At 31.0% G+C, this 20,308-nt stretch overlaps 1 long non-coding RNA gene across 1 annotated transcript; it reads left to right on the top strand.

The window, feature by feature from the left end:
• The first annotated feature begins 1,561 nt into the window (after positions 1-1,561).
• LOC143920304 (uncharacterized) lies at positions 1,562-4,763 on the top strand. The gene is made up of 2 exons (XR_013261326.1): positions 1,562-1,694; positions 3,405-4,763. It is a non-coding gene; the product is annotated as an uncharacterized LOC143920304 (long non-coding RNA).
• Positions 4,764-20,308: the final 15,545 nt, after the last annotated feature.

The raw sequence follows: 20,308 nt of genomic DNA, 5'->3' as shown, positions 1-20,308 counted from the left end.
GTTTTGCGCAATTCTCATCCATCTCACCCCAGACATTTTCCTAATTTCGTCTACCCATCTTCCCCGCGGTCTTCCTTTCATCCTTTTGCATTATCTTGGGTACCATTCTAGTACTTCTTTTGTCCACCGTTCGTCCATTATTCTGGCCATGTGGCCCACCCATTGCCATTTCAATCTCTTCACTCTATCCACTAGGACTGGCCCGGAAAACCAATTTAAGACAAGATCGTTTAAAGTATCTTTACCAATATGAACATAATAACAGTCCGAAATAGTTAGAATTGCTGTACTAGTATGATTAGCAAATAGGTATGTCAAAGTGAGTTTATTATATACGAATTTTTGCCCAAGCACAGCTGTAATTAATTATGTACAATTTTGGTTGACAGACTATTGACCGAATGGACACTTGGCCGACGGACGCTGGGCCGAACGGACATTTGGCCAAATGCAATTTTTAATTGCTTGAATTAGTACATATGTACATATAGTAAATATTTGTATTTAGTAAATAGTAGACAATAAAAACGATGTTTAAGGCATTTAAAGATTGATGAGCTGGCAGCAGTACAAATTCACGAGTTTCTTAAACTATGGAATGTTTTCATGTGCCCTAGCTTAGTGCTTCTAAAACTTTTTCGGGCTACGGACCGGTAAATACAGCTTCGTATTATCCCCTTTTCATCATAATCGTCATCAATATTCACAACCATTCGCCATTCACTGTCAAATTTTGAATTTTCAATCGGCCAACTGTCCGTTAGGCTAAATGCCCGTCGGCCAAATGTCCGCTCGGCCAAATGTTCATTCGGCCAAGAGTTTGTCGGCCTAGCGTCTGTCGTCCAAGTGTCCATTCGTCTAAAAGTCCGAGCTCGACCATTTTATGTAAGTAGATATACATTTTTTTTTAATCAGGAACTACAATTTTGATTACAAATTTGACTATTTGACAATTTTTTTGATACAACAAGGGTAGTCAAATCATCCCAAGCAATGAACAGAACATCGGCAATATTAAAGAAAGTTACATTCTTCCTGTCATGTCACAATTTGTAGGGTGTTACCTTATTGCGCCAAATTATTTTTTTATTTTTTATACTTTTTAAAAATCAAACTTTTAATAATACGACTTGAGTTTAGACTACCACGAAATATAATTGAATATCCAATTTGGTTGTTCTTAATTGAAAATCGAATTGGACAACTGAATTCATAACTTTCCTTTGACCGACTCAATGCGATTCACGTTTTTACGACTCTGCATTATCGTTTTACAACACTTAATAAATTGACATTTACACTGTCATATAATTTGACAGCCCTTTAAAAGACATCAATCAACCTACAATTATCAAAACATCACAGCCATTGTTCATTTAATCGCCCACCAGAATTATTAAACCATCAGACATTAACGTGTTAAATACACAGTCGTTTATACATATATACATATTAATGCGATTTCACGCACATTAAAATCGTGAAAACATTCGACGCGAATATTCTCGGAAATCGGGGTCAAAGGGTTAAGCGTTGTATGTAATGTCGAATTTAAAATTGCACACACGTATTGACTCGGTCACGCGTCCTGTATATTGTATACGATGTTACAATTTCAACGGTCGCCCGAATACAATGTGTTAAATCTAGCACATAGAGTTTTAATACTGCGAAAATCAAACATAAGTCGAATCGTGAGTGATTTTCTGTTTTTTTATTTTATTATTTTGATTAACGGTTCAGCAATTATTCGCGTTCGAAATTCATTCGTGAATTTGTGATTATAATTAATTCTTCGGCAAAACTGTGTTTTAATTACAATACATTAGCGTCGACGGGGATCTATTAAGTATGTGTTTAAATTATGGTAATTGAAAATTTGTAATTCGGAATACTTACTGGTCGTTAAAGTGATTTCCAAAACATTGCTCTACTAAAGATGCGAATTTATCTATCAAATATGATACGTCATGCTAGATTTGTGTGTATAATATGTACATACATATGTACAGTATCAATCAGTGAAATAGATCGCATCGCATTTTTTTTTAACTAATTTGATGTGAATTATTTTTAAAATAATTTTAATTACGTAATCAGATATGAAAGTTAGTTTCAGCCAATTTAATATGAAAATAAGTATGAATATATAAAATGACTATATGTATGTATGTATTTCTTACAAATACTTAATATTCCTAGTATCAGAAACTTGACATTTTTAAAAAAATTCTAAATGAAATATTTTATATAATATAAATATCATCATTTACAGCCATTCGCCATCCACTGCTGGATGAAGGCCTCTCCAACACACTTCCACTCGTCTCTGTTTTGCGCAACACTCATCTATCTCACCCCGCACATTTTCCTAATTTCGTTCACCCATCTTCCTTGCGGTCTTCCTTTTACCCTTTCGCATTCTCTCGGGTACCATTCAAGCACTTCTTTTGTCCACCTTTCGTCCATCCTCCTAGCTACGTGACCCGCCCCATTGCCATTTCAATCTCTTCACTCTATCCACTATGTCCACTACTCTTGTCATACTTCTCACCCACCTGTTCCGCTTTCTGTCTTTCCTCGTCATGCCAAGCATACAGCGTTCCATACTTATTTGAGTGCATTGGATTTTATGTAGCATCTTGGCGTTCAGTATCCAAGTTTCACATCGATACGTCATCACTGGCAAAACGCATTGATCAAAGATCAATATAAATATATATGTATATAAATAAATATGTATGTTGAATGTAAAAATGTCACTATGGTTAAATTTGAAAATATGCAATATAATAAAAATTCCAAAGTCAAATTTAAAAAAAAAACAATATTTTTATTATTGAATAAAAATTATGGTAAATTAATAGTGTATTTGCAAAGAGATCATTTTTTCCAAGACTATTTTATCACATGCTTCTAAGAAATATCGGCAATAATTCAAAATGTGTACCTATATATAATGCATATCCTATACGTATCATTAACTTTGATCATTAACTTCAATCAAGATGTTTATTACATTTCAAAAAGATAAACGAGACAAATAAGTATTTCAATGTTGTAACAAATCAAAATATTTTACAAGATACACAATGATAGTTTCAAATTCTTCAATTGAGATACAGTTTAAATCAATGAGACTGCTGTGTAAAAAGTTGCTGCTGAAAGAGCGGATAAAAAATAGGTAACGATTTTTCCTGTGGGTATAATATTAATAGCGAACCTTAAGATACTGCCTTTATCCATACTGTTATATTATAAATTGTTCGTCAGAAAGTTAAAAGATTATTAAAAAAAAATTACGATGATCGATACTGTATACAACTCATGTAGCTTTATCATTCGTATGTTCTAGATTGAATATGGAAATGTAATGTTACACTCGATTTTAAATAAGCTTTCAGACACATCACAACAGAAATAACGCGCTTTCGCTGAATCTGAATGATAAAGAATATGCGGTGGAGAAGTGGCACAGAGCGACGATAAGATGGATGGACGTGGAAGCCTACTAAAGCATACTAATATCCATCCTGCTGAAAGATATGAACTTCAGACCTCGTTGCGATGAGGCCTGAAGAGGCCAAGCCATACATTACCATAATTAATGTCCACCACAATGGCAAACCACTCAACCGTACATTTCGTTTGCGAAAATGTGACAGCTTTCGCGTTAACCCTACGTCTGTATGCATGTATGTATGTATAATATATTTGCAGACCGATTCCGTGACAAATTGGTTTCGTTAATATAATAATGGTCTGGAAACTGGACCGTCTGAAACCGTTGTAATCGTCGGCTGAAATGGTGAAATCTGTCAATGTTAATATATGATCAATATGTTCTATACAAATTCAATTCTATACAAAGTAGATTTTCTTTATGATTTTTGAAAACTCAATGTTGAAAAATTAAACTATGACATTATTAGATTACAAACAACATAAAAATCATTTATATGCTCATATACATATACATACATACATAAGTTACTTTAAAATAAACATCTATGGATTTAGACATAAAAATGTATGAAAAACTTTTAAATTTAGAAAAAACAAAAGAATTACACGGTTTAATTTCCGAATGAAAACAAAAGACATAATTTTTCACCGAATAGGAAATTTTTTTTTTAAATATTTATTAGGTACATTATATATCTACATATATGTAGTTCAAAAAGTTAGGTTAATTTAAATTATTACAATCAAATACTTTTGGAGATGGATTTATTAACTCATTTAGTACATTTTATTGTATACATATTTTTAAAAATATTGCTAAGATTTGGAAGATATTAAACTCTTCATCTTAAATTTTGTCTCTTGATTCCAGTGCTATGCCTTCCAGTAGTTGCAAAATACACCCACTAGATAAAAATTATTCGTGGGTGGATTCTAGGCAATGTTTACATACAATTTTGCATTAATGTATTCCGATTGAATTGTCATGAAACTTGACATACAATGGTAGCGTATACATGCATATATAAATGTAAATGAAACGAGAATTAAATCAAAATGTAAATTTTCGACGATATTTTCGAAAGTAACATTACTATATAGTAAGTATTGTTATAAGACATAGTAATAGTAAAACAGTTTTAATATTCTGAAGCTACTAGGGGTTCCAAAAAACGGTCCGAAAGAAAAATCCGGTGTTCGGAAAAAAATTCGGTTTTTTTACAAATGAAAAGCCGGTTGGCCGGTTTTCACCGATTTTAGACAATTTAGATTTTTTTTAAGTTTAAAATTTTTATATCGAAAAAAAAAAATGTAAATATATATTATATTATGCAAAAAAATGGTTTTTTATAAATTAAATTGTGTTATAAACATTATGAACTTTCATAAGATCATTATTATATATTATTATTACAAATAACAAAAATTTGTATTATATATCACAGCCGTAGATCGGCAGATCGTAAATACGCACGAATAATTTAAATTACCTACTATCAAAAATATATTATTAAAGAATAATGTGTAACCTCGCAGAAAAACTATAATTGTGGAATCGTGAATAGCAAACTGCTGAGATTCGCTTTAAGGTGCGCTCAACGTTGAAATATTTCCATCTTTCAAAGTTGGTTTTACGCATCTGTTTTATAATAATTATAAATGTCAATGATTTTTCCATAAAAATATAACAGTTATTATATAACATCATTATTATTATGATGAAGGTTATTATTATTATGATATTATGATTGTGTGACTGTCCACAGTGACGCGTTAGAGTACTCTGTAATGTCACCGTGACTAATATAATAAAAAATAAAATAAACATAAAAATATACCTGCATGAGAGCAAACAAGTGCGGCAAAGAAATGTGATATATTAAAATGGTAAAAATCTTTGAAGTAAATCATTTTAAACAAATTATAAGTACACATAAAGAAAGTATGTATTGTGCAATTTAAAAAATGAACAAAAATAACTTGAAAAACTTTCATTTAAATAGAAAATACAACAAACGAAAGCGGCATATGTGCTAAGTCAAACCAGCGGCGAGGACTAGTGGTAAACATATTACGCTTTCGAGCACAGTGGTCACAGTTCAGTTCCCACTAGTAGCTGTTGGCCAGACCTTAGTTCGTGACTCCAGGTCGATCATTTCCTATCAGGGTTTGCCAATTTTTTTGAAACGTTTCTGTAAATTGGCATCTCCATTCCAAACTCTTGTAAATCTCAAGTTATTCGGCGTCTTGAGGTTCGCCGATTTCTATGCAATTGAAATGCAGCCAAAATTTCACCGTGGCTGATGTTTGTATGAATTCGCAATGTATGAAATGCTTGTATTCAATCTGTATTAGAACACTCGTCGCTTTGGTGCGATCTGTAAAGGCGGGTGTACATGTTCGATTGAAATAAAAAAATAATATAAAATTTCCGCAGTAAGGCGTGCATCATCACCGATGACGGAAGAAAGTCATCCAATAGTTGATATTGTGTATTATTTAGTCTTTAGAATCGATACATTGTAATGGGTGACTCGGGAGTGCGGTACAGTGCGTGCCAGCGGCTATGACGTGTTTCGCATGCGTGAACAGTCGCTGATACATTTTTCTTCGGCCGTACGTACGTACGCGTGCCCGGCATGCCGATTTTCGCGAATCGCGGGAAAATTAGTTTTCACATTGTCCTACCTGTCGCTAATTAGCAATTCGTACCACTTTTAGCGGGGAGACAAACTGTCGATCACTATTCCGTTGTACAGTTATGTTTCGAGCGCGCGCGCCGAACGAATCGTAATTTGTCATACGGGGAAGAAGCCAGACGAGACGGCAAAAGTGGACCAAGCCTTTTTATAAGTCGATGCTTTTTCATTCATAACTTTTTCGATCGACTGTTAATTTCGTTTCGAGTCGCTCGAGATGCGTCTGGTTTGATTCGGATTAGCGTTGGCTGTCATAATGATGATAATAATAATTATGATAATGTAATATGTGATATACAATTTGGAAAGAGAAATATGTATGTATGTATCCTTCGTTCGTAAAAATTCGTGACGTCATCGAACAAATAATTCGCTATTTTCCGATTCAAAGGATTCGAAGTTCCCGGGGGCGTAGGCGCCGGGGGCGTAGGCGCCGAGGGCGAAGCCCTACGAGACGCAGGGGGTGTATATGTATATAATTTTTTATAAGAGACTTACTATATATGTTTGCTTGTTCGTGACAGTCAATTTAATAAAAAAAAAACAAACGAGTATTCAAATAACTTTATATGAAATAAAACTATTCAAATAAATTTAATAAAATACTTACTATTAGATTAGTCATGTTTAAGCGGTTTATATGACAAATACCGAGCGAAGCCGGGTAATAAAGCTAGTCTAATATATAATTTCGACAGAGACTTTGTATGTAAGTATCTTTGATTGGGAACATCGATTCAAATAAATTTAATAAAAAAACTAATGGATATTTACTATTAGATTCGCCATGTTTAAGTTGTTTATATTAAAAATACTGAGCGAAGCCGGGTAAAACAACTAGTTACTTATACCATATACAACATATTGATTCGTTGAACTTGGCTTATCGTTGATTAGATCATATCTTCGCGATGCAAATTTTAAAAATAAAAATATGCAAGTTATGCTTAATTATAATTATTCAAGGGTACAAACGAGTATTTTGTTTATTTAAAAGAATCGAACTATGAATATAATTTTTGCATTTTAATTTTTGATGATAAAAGTTTAAAACCCTAATTAGAGAGATGTTTCTTAAAATAATTACTCAGTTTGATGAAATTAATTTATTTTGGTTGAATATATTCGAGTGTAATGATACTGCTTATATTGCAATTATAAATTTGAATAATTTGTAGCTTCTGGATTGAAAATGAACGAATTTTTGTATAATTTTAATTTTGGTATATAATTTTAAATATAATCAGATAACATTCCTATTTTTTTTTTTTAATAATTTTAATTAATTAAAATATAGGTATAATATAATAAGTATTGTATAATTATAAGTGTAATTAAAAAATAGGTATAATATTATAATTAGGTTGAATATAATAAGTATTGAATTATAAAATATTAAATTAACCGACGAAGTAAAATTACACAAATTTTATTTAAAAAAAAGTAGCGTATAAATTACGAAACTGGTCATCTACATATGTATGTATGGGTCTCTATCTTTTTTTAGCCTTTAAAATTTGGTGGATTTATTTTACTAGGGGCCCGAGGTATTACTACAAAGGGGTTTAAACCCACCCACCCCCCCAGTTAAGCGGTCGGATTTGGCTGAATGAATATGAAAGTCGTGCTTAATGCGTTTTCGGAAATGAGTACGTGCACGCAAAAACGCCCCATTGACATATATTTTATTTGCGATATTTCGAAAAACACAATAAAATTAAAACGTTATTTGTACACCGAGTTCTAGGATACTGAAATTCCTACCATACATAAATGAGTTCCAGCCAATAAGTGCAAATATGGAGCTTATTGGGAATGTGATGGAGAATTTAGTTAAATAACCAAATGCTTTTGTGCAAACGTTCATTTTTTCTGTAGAAAGTAATTGGATCGATATAGAAAAATAGGGAAGGCCCCCTCGGGCGTCTTCCCCGCCCCCTTAGGTAGAAAACACACTGAGTGGTATGGATATTACGTTCCTGGCTTGTAAACAGTAGGTGGTCCTCAAACTGAATTCAGGTGTAGTTGCACGTGCAGAATGCATATGTTTGGGATGTCGAACGTGTATGCATATCCACATGGAACCGATAAGTTTCTCCTACATTTATTCAAATATGGGATTCACCAGTAGCAATTACTGTCAAGCAAGGATAAATACAAGGATAAAATATAACCGAAAACACTCCAGGGCGTGATTTTTGGGACTGTATATCATGTATGTATTTAAAAGTATCTAAAAAAACACGTAGCACGTACAAGTGTTTTCGCTCAAAGAGTCTTAAACAATAAGATGCACGTTAAAGTATTTATCGATTATTGGCAAAAGTTTGTGAAAAGCCACAGTTTAAAATCTCTTTATTTTAGTTGTATTAAAATAAAGTTAATAAAAATGAATAAAAAAATAAGAAAATATATCCTGTTTAAATCAAGCATTTCCGCCTATTTATATTACATGTAAAATTCACTGTAAATATTCATGTATTAAAAAAAATACATTTACATACATATATGTATAGTCAACCCCCATATTATGCGCTGATCGATTTATCAAAGAAATTTAAGAAAAGAATAATACAAGAGTGATAATATAAGATGGCGTTATATTCCGTATAATATTTTATTACTTTTTTCTTTTCTTTCCTTGCTTTTTTCTCCGTTTTCTCGCGAAACAGATCAAGCGTGCAATAAAAGGAATGACTGAAGTTTAACTGTACATGTAGATACCAATATTTGATTCGATTTAATCAATAAATTATATAATATCACCTATTAAATGACACTTTGAAATTCATATACACCACAGCACAGAACAAGAACAATGCACTTGACATAATTTTAGCGAATTTGATCGACAACATCAACCGTTACACCCATATATGCACATACATACATACGTATACACATTTCGCAATAAGAAACACATTTGTATTCGTTTATTGTTTACAACAAAGCCATTAAACCAACATAATCTTCAAACGTTCTCCTAAACAACACCAATAAATTACAACCACGTTCATTTAAACACACACCTTACATCGAATGATCTAACCACACACAGAAAATGTGACTGAAATAAAAACCAAAAAAAAAAAAAAAAAAAAAACCAGTTACTGAAATTACACACTGAACTTGACCGTTGGATGCACGCCCTCGTTTCGAATAATTACACATACACACACAATGCCTAAATTTTGCACAAACGGCGATGACCCAAACATTTTGATTGCTTCAATTTTCGACCGGGTTGTTCTACATGCCGATGTAATTATCCGTCTATCGTTAAAATCGCACAAATAACCATCCGCGAATAAGTAAATTACATGTAATAAAAGCTCGGAATTGTGTGCGCCGGTTGCATTACATGTTATGTAAATTAATCGCTACAGACAGGCAGGTTTTGAATTTGTTTTTGACTGACCTCGACCAACTAGAAACTATGCAATAAGTTCCTCTTGCGGTGGTCCGGAGTTGAATGAAGCTTCCTGCACTTGAACGCCGAGAGAGAATTATGCACGTCGATAAATCATAGCGAAAAAATGTGTGTTACTAGATCAGAATTTACGTTGTGGAAGGACAAAACTGTGTGCCACTTCCTAATGGTTTTCATTTTTCATTTTCCGGCAGTGAAATATACCGAAAGTGACAATATTCTTATATATATATATATATATATATATATATATATATATATATATATATATATATATATATATATATGTATATATAATACACTAATTGAACTCGGCATGCATTGCAATGCCACAATAACGCAAGCAATTCCCGTTCCCGTTCCCGTTCTCGTTCACGTTCCCATTTGTCAGAAAAACGCAGGCAGCGAACACATTTGAAATTATTGCGTTGCAATGACTCTCATTCCCGTTTCCATTCCCGTTTTTTTTTCTCTCACGGTAATCGTCCCGAACATGCATACAACAAATCCTGAAAGTTCCATCGTAATCGGTTCAGTGGTTTAGGAGCCTACTCGAGACACACATACAGACATACAGACATTCATTTTTATATATATATATAAATATAGATATTTAAATAGGTTTTTGAGCTCTTTTTCCTATTATGCTATACATTAACATTATGATAATATAATACTATGATTACTAACAAAATTAAATTAGAATTGTAAAATAAAAAATGATCAGTAGATCAGTAGCGATTAAAATAGATATAAGATGTATTGTGAACGTATAATTTTTTAATAATAAAAAGCATTTAAAAATCAAAAATCAAATATATATAGATAGATACATAAGGGTACCATTTATCGGCCCGGCAAATAAAAAGAATGCCCCTTTGATGTAAACATGAGAAAAAGACAAATATCGAAGCGCCATGTCTCAGATATGCATACTATTAGCATATATTATGTAATTCAATATTCATTTATGTACACTATTAAGAAAAAAAATGCGTAATCAGAGTCGGATTCGTTCAAGTTTTTACGAATCCGATTCCATAACATCAATATATACGTATCTGAGTAAAGATAGTTCTTAATCTACATACATACATATATGTATCTAATTTTCAACGACGGAAAACTGTGATGTTGGAAGAAAAATTATAGCTCCGAAACTTACGTTTTGCACTGAAAGTTTAAGAAATGCAAAGAAATTTAATTATCTTATATATAAAATGGAAACGGCGTCTGTAATAACCTATTTATTCACAAAAATAGACCCACGAAGTTAAAGTTACGAAAAACTGCTTATGACGGTTAGATCCATTGTGCAAAACTTTGTTAATTAATATGCGGTTGTGCGTACAAACATACATATGTATTTAGGTATTTAAATTTTACATTAATTAGTGTTTTGTGTATCTTTAGTATCTTTAGAGGCTCTACAAAAAATGCGATTCATGTTACAGAATTAGTTTTAGTACCGATTACCATTTATTACACGTATGTACATATGTACGTAGTATATTCAATTTAAATCTTGTTATTTTATAGGCCATAAATCTAGTTAGATTGCTGTTCAAACGGTTTGTACTTCAACTGAAAAATTTAATTAGAATTGGTACCAACGAATTTCTCATACCTTAATTTTAGAAAAGTTAACTTCAGTTTTTACTTCGAAGCACATCGATTTAAATTTTTGATCTGAAAAAGCTCCAACTAAATGTAATATTATTTATTGATGAATAACATTTAAAATTGACGAAAATAAATTTAAAGTGGGGTATGCAAGTGCCCCAATTTTTACGTTTTTCGTAATAACTATGTGGTTTTCAAAGCTATACACTCTAATTTCTTATATTCCTAGAATGAACTAAAAGAAATTTATTTTAATAGATTTTGTATGATATAGAAAAGGGGTGCATCGTAAAAAAATACATTTATACATTTCTACGTTCCAAAGTATGATTTAAAGGCGGTAGCGATAAGTCATGTTTTTGACTGTTCGCTTGCATATTCTTGTTGATCGATGAATCAATGCGAGAGAAAGAGACAGTTATATTTTCGTAAGCTATTGTTTTCGTCGCTTTTGGCGCGTGGTTATTGAGTCATGCAGTCGCCTATTGACCTTACCTATACGTTTGCATGTCGATACTTGTCGTTATTTTTTAATACAAAACTAGTCAAAAACATGCTATAGGACTAAAACTTTTTTATGTTGATGTATAAAATGATTAATAAGATATATATTGAACCCATTTGTATTGAGAAAAGCTATATTTTGATTATAAAATACTGGGGTTAGTTTAACAAAACCTATAATATTCTCGAAAATTTGACCCACACTTTCTGTAAGTAATCACAAAATTTTGTTTAAACATTTAATTTCAAAATAAAATGTATCTAATACTTGTAAAGGTATCAAATAGTCAAAGATACGACATGAAAGTATCAATCCCTATACAAATACGTAATGTAATCTAAACAAAAGCTCTTCAATGAAAATTTTAAGAATTCAAAACTATGAATTTTAATTACTTGGCACCTGCTATGATCAGAACACAAACACCTTAATCATTCCATTGAAACATCAGCATCACTGACAGCATACAATTGTACGACAATCACTATCGAAATCGCGAAAAGTAAAGATGCAGTCACAAAAGACAGCTCGCAACATGTTTATAACCAATACGATAATATTACATACGTCCAAACATATGTAATATATGCCAACGGATAAAAAAATGAACCCAAGAAATATAATCGGTACATACCTGCAATTTTTTCATCTGACACGAACCATGTACATACATATGTATGTGAGGTCATACATTTTTTCTTCTCTCATACTCACTCAGTACATTATTCAAGATTCTATTCATTTAATTACCCTTTCGGAAATACCCGACGGAGAAAAAAAAATAGCACCGACGGGTTTAAACTGACCTACTACGATGGATTAAAATGTGTAATTCATTTTTAGCAAGTGTTGTAACACTTTGAGAACGACCGGTCAAGTGCTGCAAATCGCACATACGAATTGTATCGAAAACCAGTACACACACGTAGCGATCATCAATTTCCGATTGGATTTTCCTCAATTCAAATACCACTAATGTTGTTTTTTTAAGCATCAAATGATAGAATCAATCCTTAAGAATGATATATGAATATGAAAAGCTAAAATTTTGTATGAAATGGTTACAGATCTGATCACTGAACCAACGTACGTACATTCGAAAACGGTCCAGTGTGTAATAAGATGTAAAATACTCGGAATCATTGTATAAATTTGATTAAATTTATTTTACGGCTACGGTTTAAGTTCTTGTACCCAAAAAAGGTAACCCTTATCCGCGTTTAAAAATAACCGGGTGATTTATTTAATGCGTTGCATAAAAAGCAAGTTTTCAGTTGTCGCCCACGTTCCATTACCGGTTGCAAAATTCGGTCATCGAGCTTTTGTGGTCATGTTTGGGTCAACTTTTTCGCAATGTGAACTTTAAGTCGACACACGGTGCGAAATTTAAATTACAATCATCGGCCATTAGTTAAGATGAACGATGATGATTGATGTATGGGGAATCAATGTAGAGTCCTCTGTGAAACCGACTTTAATTATTGTATTGTTTTCACTTGATTGATATTGTTATTGATAGCAGAGTGCACCGCAAAGTACACGTACATAATTAGGTATCTGTGCTAATGGAAAGATGTCTATTTAATAATCCTCAATTCATTTTTTGGTTAGTATTTTTATTATTTAAATAAAAGGTCATTATATTATGTACATATGTATGTATGTACATATTGAATTCAGGCTGGATTATTAAATAGATTTAATATTAATATTAATCTAACATCTACGTGCCTAATACGGCTTCCAAGCCGGTTTAAACCGAAACCGAAAAGCCTGCTTTTTGGCTCGATCAACCGAATTTTAAGGTTTTCTTTAATTAATGTTTTTTCCTCAAAATTAACAATGATGAATTTCAAATTTCTATAAAAGATCAAAATGAATGTATATATCTAAACTCTTTTAGGTAATAGGCGTATATTTCTTTGAACAACAAAAAAAGGTACAGCACTTAGCGGTTTCTTTGAGATTTAGTAATGGACGAAGACCAGGTTATAAACCAATAAAATATTATTGAAAGTAGTTTCAATGACCTACCCAAGTTCAGGTAAAGAAAACATTACTATCGCAAAACCTTATGCTTGACAACAACAAAAAAGTAGGCGTAAGCTCAAATGCTTTATGGCAAAATGCATGGGAATTTCCGGGATATAATTGATTTTTCTTCGAAGCTATTGAAAACCCTTTACATATTGAGGCCACATACCTACTTTTTATTATGGTTTTAAAATGTTTGTGATATGCCGTTTCTAATGAATTTGTTTCCGAAATTTGTAACGGTTTGACAAGCTTTTGGATTTTTAAGCTGAAACAGACGCGTAAAAAAAAACTTTGAAAGATGGAAATATTTCAACACTGAGCGCACCTCAGAGCGAATCTCAGTAGTTTTCTTAATATCTATTCACGATTCCACAATTATAGTTTTTCTGCGAGGTTACACATTATTTTTTTAATAATATATTCTTGATGGTAGCTTATTTGAATCATTTAATTATTTGTGCGTATTTAGGATCTGCTATTTTACTGCTGTGATATATAATACAAATTGTATTATTTGTAATAATAATATATAATAATGATCTTATGAAAGTTCATAATGTTTATAACTCAATATTTGAATTAATGGAATTGAATTGTTGATATTTTTGATAATAGGGGACTACCCTTGTCCCTATAATTTCGTATACCAAATTATTTCGTTGAGCACTTCAAGCATGTCATGTACTAATATGTATATATCAAAATACTAACCCCAGTATTTTTGTTTGGAATAAAATATATTTTAAATCCAACTTATATTTTAACAAGTCTGAACAATGATGCAATATCAGTCATTTAGTCTAGTAGCAAATATTCATAAAATCCATAAAATTAAAGCTACATTAATATATGTTTCAGTCACAAATGGAAGCTCCCACAGAGTAGTAAGCATCTTCTATGCCAATGTTCTATAACTTTTTGAACTAAAAACTTTCATAAAAAAATCATACATTATAAAGATTTATACTGTAAAATAATATATGCAAAAAAATACTCTGCAGAATGTTGTTTTGTACTATTATGGATAGCCTATTAGAATTGAGTCAAACTTTAGTACCCAAACTAACATCTAAAACAATTTAATGCAAACCGTTCCGATGACCAAACCATCACTCAAACTACACGGAACTAATTTTTATTTCCTTTTATCACTGTGCAAGTTGACTAAATCTGACCCTAATTGCTGCATTGAACGGTAAGTCGTCTTAGCAAAAAAGAACAACACTGACGTCAATACCAAAATCAGTCCGTCAAATTTGCACACATCTGACACGCAAATTCATAAGTAAATTCGCCGACCCATTTACACCGTTTTATATACTATTGATAAATTCCGAAAACGCAACAGGGTTAAGCAATTGTACAATCCGATTTATGAATAAAGAATTTATGGGTGGTTGCTAGTCGGTATTTATTAGACAGGTGAACTTTTTGCATATTAACGGTAAACTTTGCACACATCGGGGATAATTAGAATACGAACATATGTAGGTAAAGATGCTTCGATGATTTGTCTACGCATAACGTACGTACTTCGAAGGATTTGCAAATCTCGACCTGTTTGCGGTGGCTGATTGTTTGGTTTTTTTTTATCAAACTCTCGGCTAGGATGCAGAGATGGACCCCAAAATGTCAATCTCGTATTCTACGTGTTATATGTATGCTTAACAGTTATCCGGACTTGTTATCGTATTCGATCAAGGAATGGGGTCTTCCTTGTGACCCTGGCCTCGAGACCAGCGTGTTCTGTTTCGTCAAAACCAGTAAGCAACCACTTCTAGACCATTCAACTGGAATACGTTCGTTTTCCTCAGGTTTCAATTGCTCACCTCGTTGAACGTAATGGAGGAGTGATAGAAATGTCGATTATTGTGATAAAATTTTCCAAAGTAAATACATTGATATTAAATGAAAATTATGACGGACCAACTGAAAATCTATTTGATCTTTTTTTACTCAAATGCAAAATCTTACACACTTAAATTTTGACATAATGAATATTAATTCTGTAGCTAGAATCACCAATTATGAGTAGACTTAGGCTAGGGATCGGGGCACGATTTTAAATAGGTTTGAATTGTAAATAGGTTTTTGGGCTCCTTTTCCTATTATGCTGTACATTAACAGTAGAATAATATAATACTATGATTACTAGCAAAATTAAATTAAAATTGTAAAATAGAAAATGATCAGTAGATCAGTAGCTATTAAAATATGTATATATAAGATGTATTGTGAACATAATTTAGTAATAATAAAAAGCATGTAAAAATCAAAATCAAATATACCTTTAGATATCAAAAAAATAAAATTAATCGCATTTAAACTACCAGCCGATAAAGAAACCGTATCACAGTGTTTAGGTAAATGAAATTATGTGTTAGGTAAAGATATCAATCAATTTTTCTTACATTATTCAAAAAAGCAAAAACTAAAATAGCACAAAGCAGATACAGGTCATTCATTCCAAATTGACCCTTTTTAATTTCAAATTAAATCTTTTTCATTTCAAATTGACCCTTTTTCATTTAAAATTGACATTGATGAACATATATGGCATACATTCTTAATAGCTTTCATTCTTTTGAGGTGCAGATGGATTTAAGTTTTATTTACTTTATTTACGTACGCAGTAACAATAGATGAAATTTTGTGATCATGCGAAAATTCGAACTTGAGATTTTGACTGATTCGATCTCAAAATCGATCACTGATCAAGTTTTCATTATCTAAAAAAATGTGTGTGTGTGTGTGTGTGTGTGTGTGTGTGTTAGTGTATTTTGGGAATTTTTTTGATTATATGAAGATTAGTTATTGAAATATTATATTAACAAACATGGACTTTCTGAATAAGAGACATATTTTTTTACAGCTTTTTTGTTTTCTTGCTTTTAACAGTGATGCAATGGTCTATTGTTAGATGCAATTTCCCCAACGACTATCCGATGTTTAGCTAGGAGATTTTCTTTATATATTATATGTAAGTCACGGTTTCCCAACCTATGAATTGCGACCCCAAATGTGGTCGCCAAAAGTTTTCTGTGGGATCACCAAGTGAATCAATAAACAATAAAAATTGTTATAATTGATTGATAAGATGTTTGAATTATATTTTATACATTAAAAATGTATTTTGGGTTTTTGGTTACATAAAAAGGGGTCACCACTCAAAAAGGTTGAAAACCTACGCTTTTAGTGATTCGAAAATCAATTTTAATTAGAAAAATACGATTTCACAATAAAAAATTTACATAATTCAAGATAAATAGCTTAAAATGCATTAAAAACTTCAAAAGTTTAAGAAATGTGTAAAAAATGCACTCAATATCTTTGGCGCAAGGTTTAATGGAAAATTTTTAAGTGACTAGGTATTCCAATACCGGTTTTGGAAATAAAATATATAATCGATAGTACCGAAATATAATAATTTCAATTTTATGTTAGTTGAAATGTTTTGAATTTAGAAAAAAACGTTGTATCGGCTGGATTGTATGGATTAGTCAATGTGCAATTGATTAAGTAAACAAATACCGAAATACACCGGAATTACCGGTGGTGTCAAAAAATTGACTGCAGTACCGGTAGTGACAAATTTCTTCATTATTTTGCATCCCTTAATATAACATTTACGTATGGAATAAATTAATATTTCTCCTGTTTTTTCTTATGATTTTTAATATCATATTTTATTTTTTATTTTTTTACAACTGAATATTTGATAATGTCGAAGGCATACTCGAAAACTCGAGCCAAAAGTTACCTAAAAATGAATTGCTTTATTAATACAATATATTACATTTGGATACGTATATTTTTAACTATTTTCTTTTACACAAGTTTCACTACTGAGTTTCTTTATCAAATTTATTATAATACATATATATTTTTTAAAAACATAAAAAAGTATCATGAGCATGTCGTTGTTCCACATCCGATTTCATAAAAATTTTATACGGCACTATTTGAAGTGCATTTTTAATGAATCACACGATAAGATAAAAGATAACTACACATACCTATAATACGATTATAAAAGAGATAAACTATGTATATAAAAAAACGACAATGTTGCACAAAAGGAATTTTCATAACATAACATACACAAGCAATCAACAAAGTTTGTTCACTCCGAGTGCAAGTATCGGTGCAAATCAGTACGCAAACATGCATTTTTAAGCACAAATACTTTTTAATGCACACTCATAAATTATTATTATCATTATTTGAGAACACTTTCGAGTAATGAGGTCTTGTTGTGTAGCGAATGAAAATTAAATCTGTACGCAATTCCAAAGTATAATTTATCTTAATTGAAACAATTATACACTATACCCGCCACTCATTATCATCAACGAGAGCCGACTATTGTTATCGTAAATCTTTCACCTCGAGTTTCTTTTTAATACTATATTTTAAGTTATGATTTGTAGCCTCGTTTTCTATTGAAATCTAAATATTTCTTCAATAAACCTATTGATTGATTGATGCTGTGCGAATGAAAGGGAAACGGTGTCGTACAATTGAGTTCATTCCCTTTCTACAAAACATATTTCTTACATAACTATGAATATACATACATACATATATAAATAGCATGATACGAAGCTTTGGATGAAGATATCATAAATCTTATGAACACAAGTAGGAATATCGACCGTTACAAGCAATTAAACATTAGATATTATTTGCTCAATAAGTTTATGTGGAAGTTGGTACGTACAAAATGCAAATATTCTAAAAATGAAAACACGTCTAATTTTCATTTATATATAATAAAATTTATCATACTATCATCGTATGTACATATGATGTAAATTTATTAATATGTTATCGCTTTGTATTTATGAGGCAAAAATATCGACTAATATGCGACGAATTTTCTGACTTTTAATAGCACCATTTATTTTTATAGAGTCATTAATATATTATACTGGGTTTAATGTGAGGTATAATAGATTTCACAACAAATTATATATACATATGTATATATTTTAATACATATTACATTAAATAATAATCTGAATGGTTCTCTAGAATCTCCCAATATTGTAAAAATTATAGAATTTAAATCAATAATATTTTTAATTAAACCTACATTCAGTGGTTAGCGTATAATGCTATGAACAGTGGGAACATATGTAAGTTCAATCCCTGACCCGGTGTTTCTGGCAATCCTAGGATATATATACATATGTATGTGATTCCAGGTCGATCGTTTCCTATGAAAATATATTTATAAAAAAGCAGTCTGAAGTTAGGTGTAGATGTATTATATATTATATGTACTTACATACGTACATACATACATACATATAATCCGAAGTGAGATTTTCAATTCTGAAATTTGAAGATTGAAAAAATATCAAAATTCTAATAATCACGTTCAAAGATATACAATTCGAATAATATATTGAAATCTACGTAAATTCGTTGAATTCTAACATACGTTAGAATATTCCGATATTTTCTTACTAAACGTAAATATTAATAATATAAAACGAACATAATTTATAGAACAGCATGATTATTAAATTTAAAACATCATAGCTGATCAATAAGAATCGCATATGATTTTCCCTACTACCGAGCTATCTGAAATGATTTAAAATTTTAATTTTATAAATATTTATAAAAAATTTCAAAATCATATTCCAAGCCAAAATTACATTTCATTTAGCTTTTGAGCTCTTTTTCCTATTATGCTGTACATTGACATTAAAATAATATAATACTAAGATTACTAACAAAATTAAATTTAAATTGTAAAACAGAAAATGATCAGTAGATCAGTAACTATTAAAATATATACATATAAAAGATGTATTGTGAACATAATTTAGTAATAATAAAAAGCATCAAATCAACATTGTATTTAATTAAATAAGCGGAAACAATTGAAATGTCTGTCGGAGGCCAAACCTCGCAAAATGGCAAAGTTTCAAAGCTATCGGAAGAATTAAAGGAAAGGAATAGAATTATACGTATCCAAATGTAATATAGGTTTTTGAGCTCTCTTTCCTATTATGCTGTACATTAACATTAGAATAATATAGCTCTATGATTACTAACCAAATTAAAATTGTAAAATAGAAAATGATCAGTAGATCAGTAGCTATTAAAATTGATATAAGATGTATTGTGAACATAATTTCCTAATAATAAAAAGCATTTAAAAATCAAAAATCAAAGGAAAGGAACACTTTGCACAAAGAATTTGTGCAAAGAACACTTTAGATCTCGTTGCACAAGTAAAACTATAAAAATAGTGTTTTATCAACCCTTATATTGTATCACACTTTTTGACCTAACTTTTACAGTCACGGTTTGACACAAATATTGGATTTGTTGTAAAAGATGAAACACAAATGATCGAAAGTGGGTTCTTGATATAATTTGTTCTATCACGCATCAAAGAATAGAATAAGATCATGCAACTTCTACAATGACACTCACACAAAAAAAAAAAAAAAATCAAAATCTTTCAGCACAGTGAGGACCATTTCAATGCGGAATTAGGCTTCATTGAATCGGTCAAAAAAATGACCACAC

This window comes from Arctopsyche grandis, chromosome 12 (genome assembly GCF_051622035.1).
Source record: "Arctopsyche grandis isolate Sample6627 chromosome 12, ASM5162203v2, whole genome shotgun sequence".
Lineage (NCBI taxonomy): Eukaryota > Metazoa > Arthropoda > Insecta > Trichoptera > Hydropsychidae > Arctopsyche > Arctopsyche grandis.
Note: the sequence above shows the minus strand (reverse complement) of the source record. Positions and strands in the feature narration are given on the sequence as shown.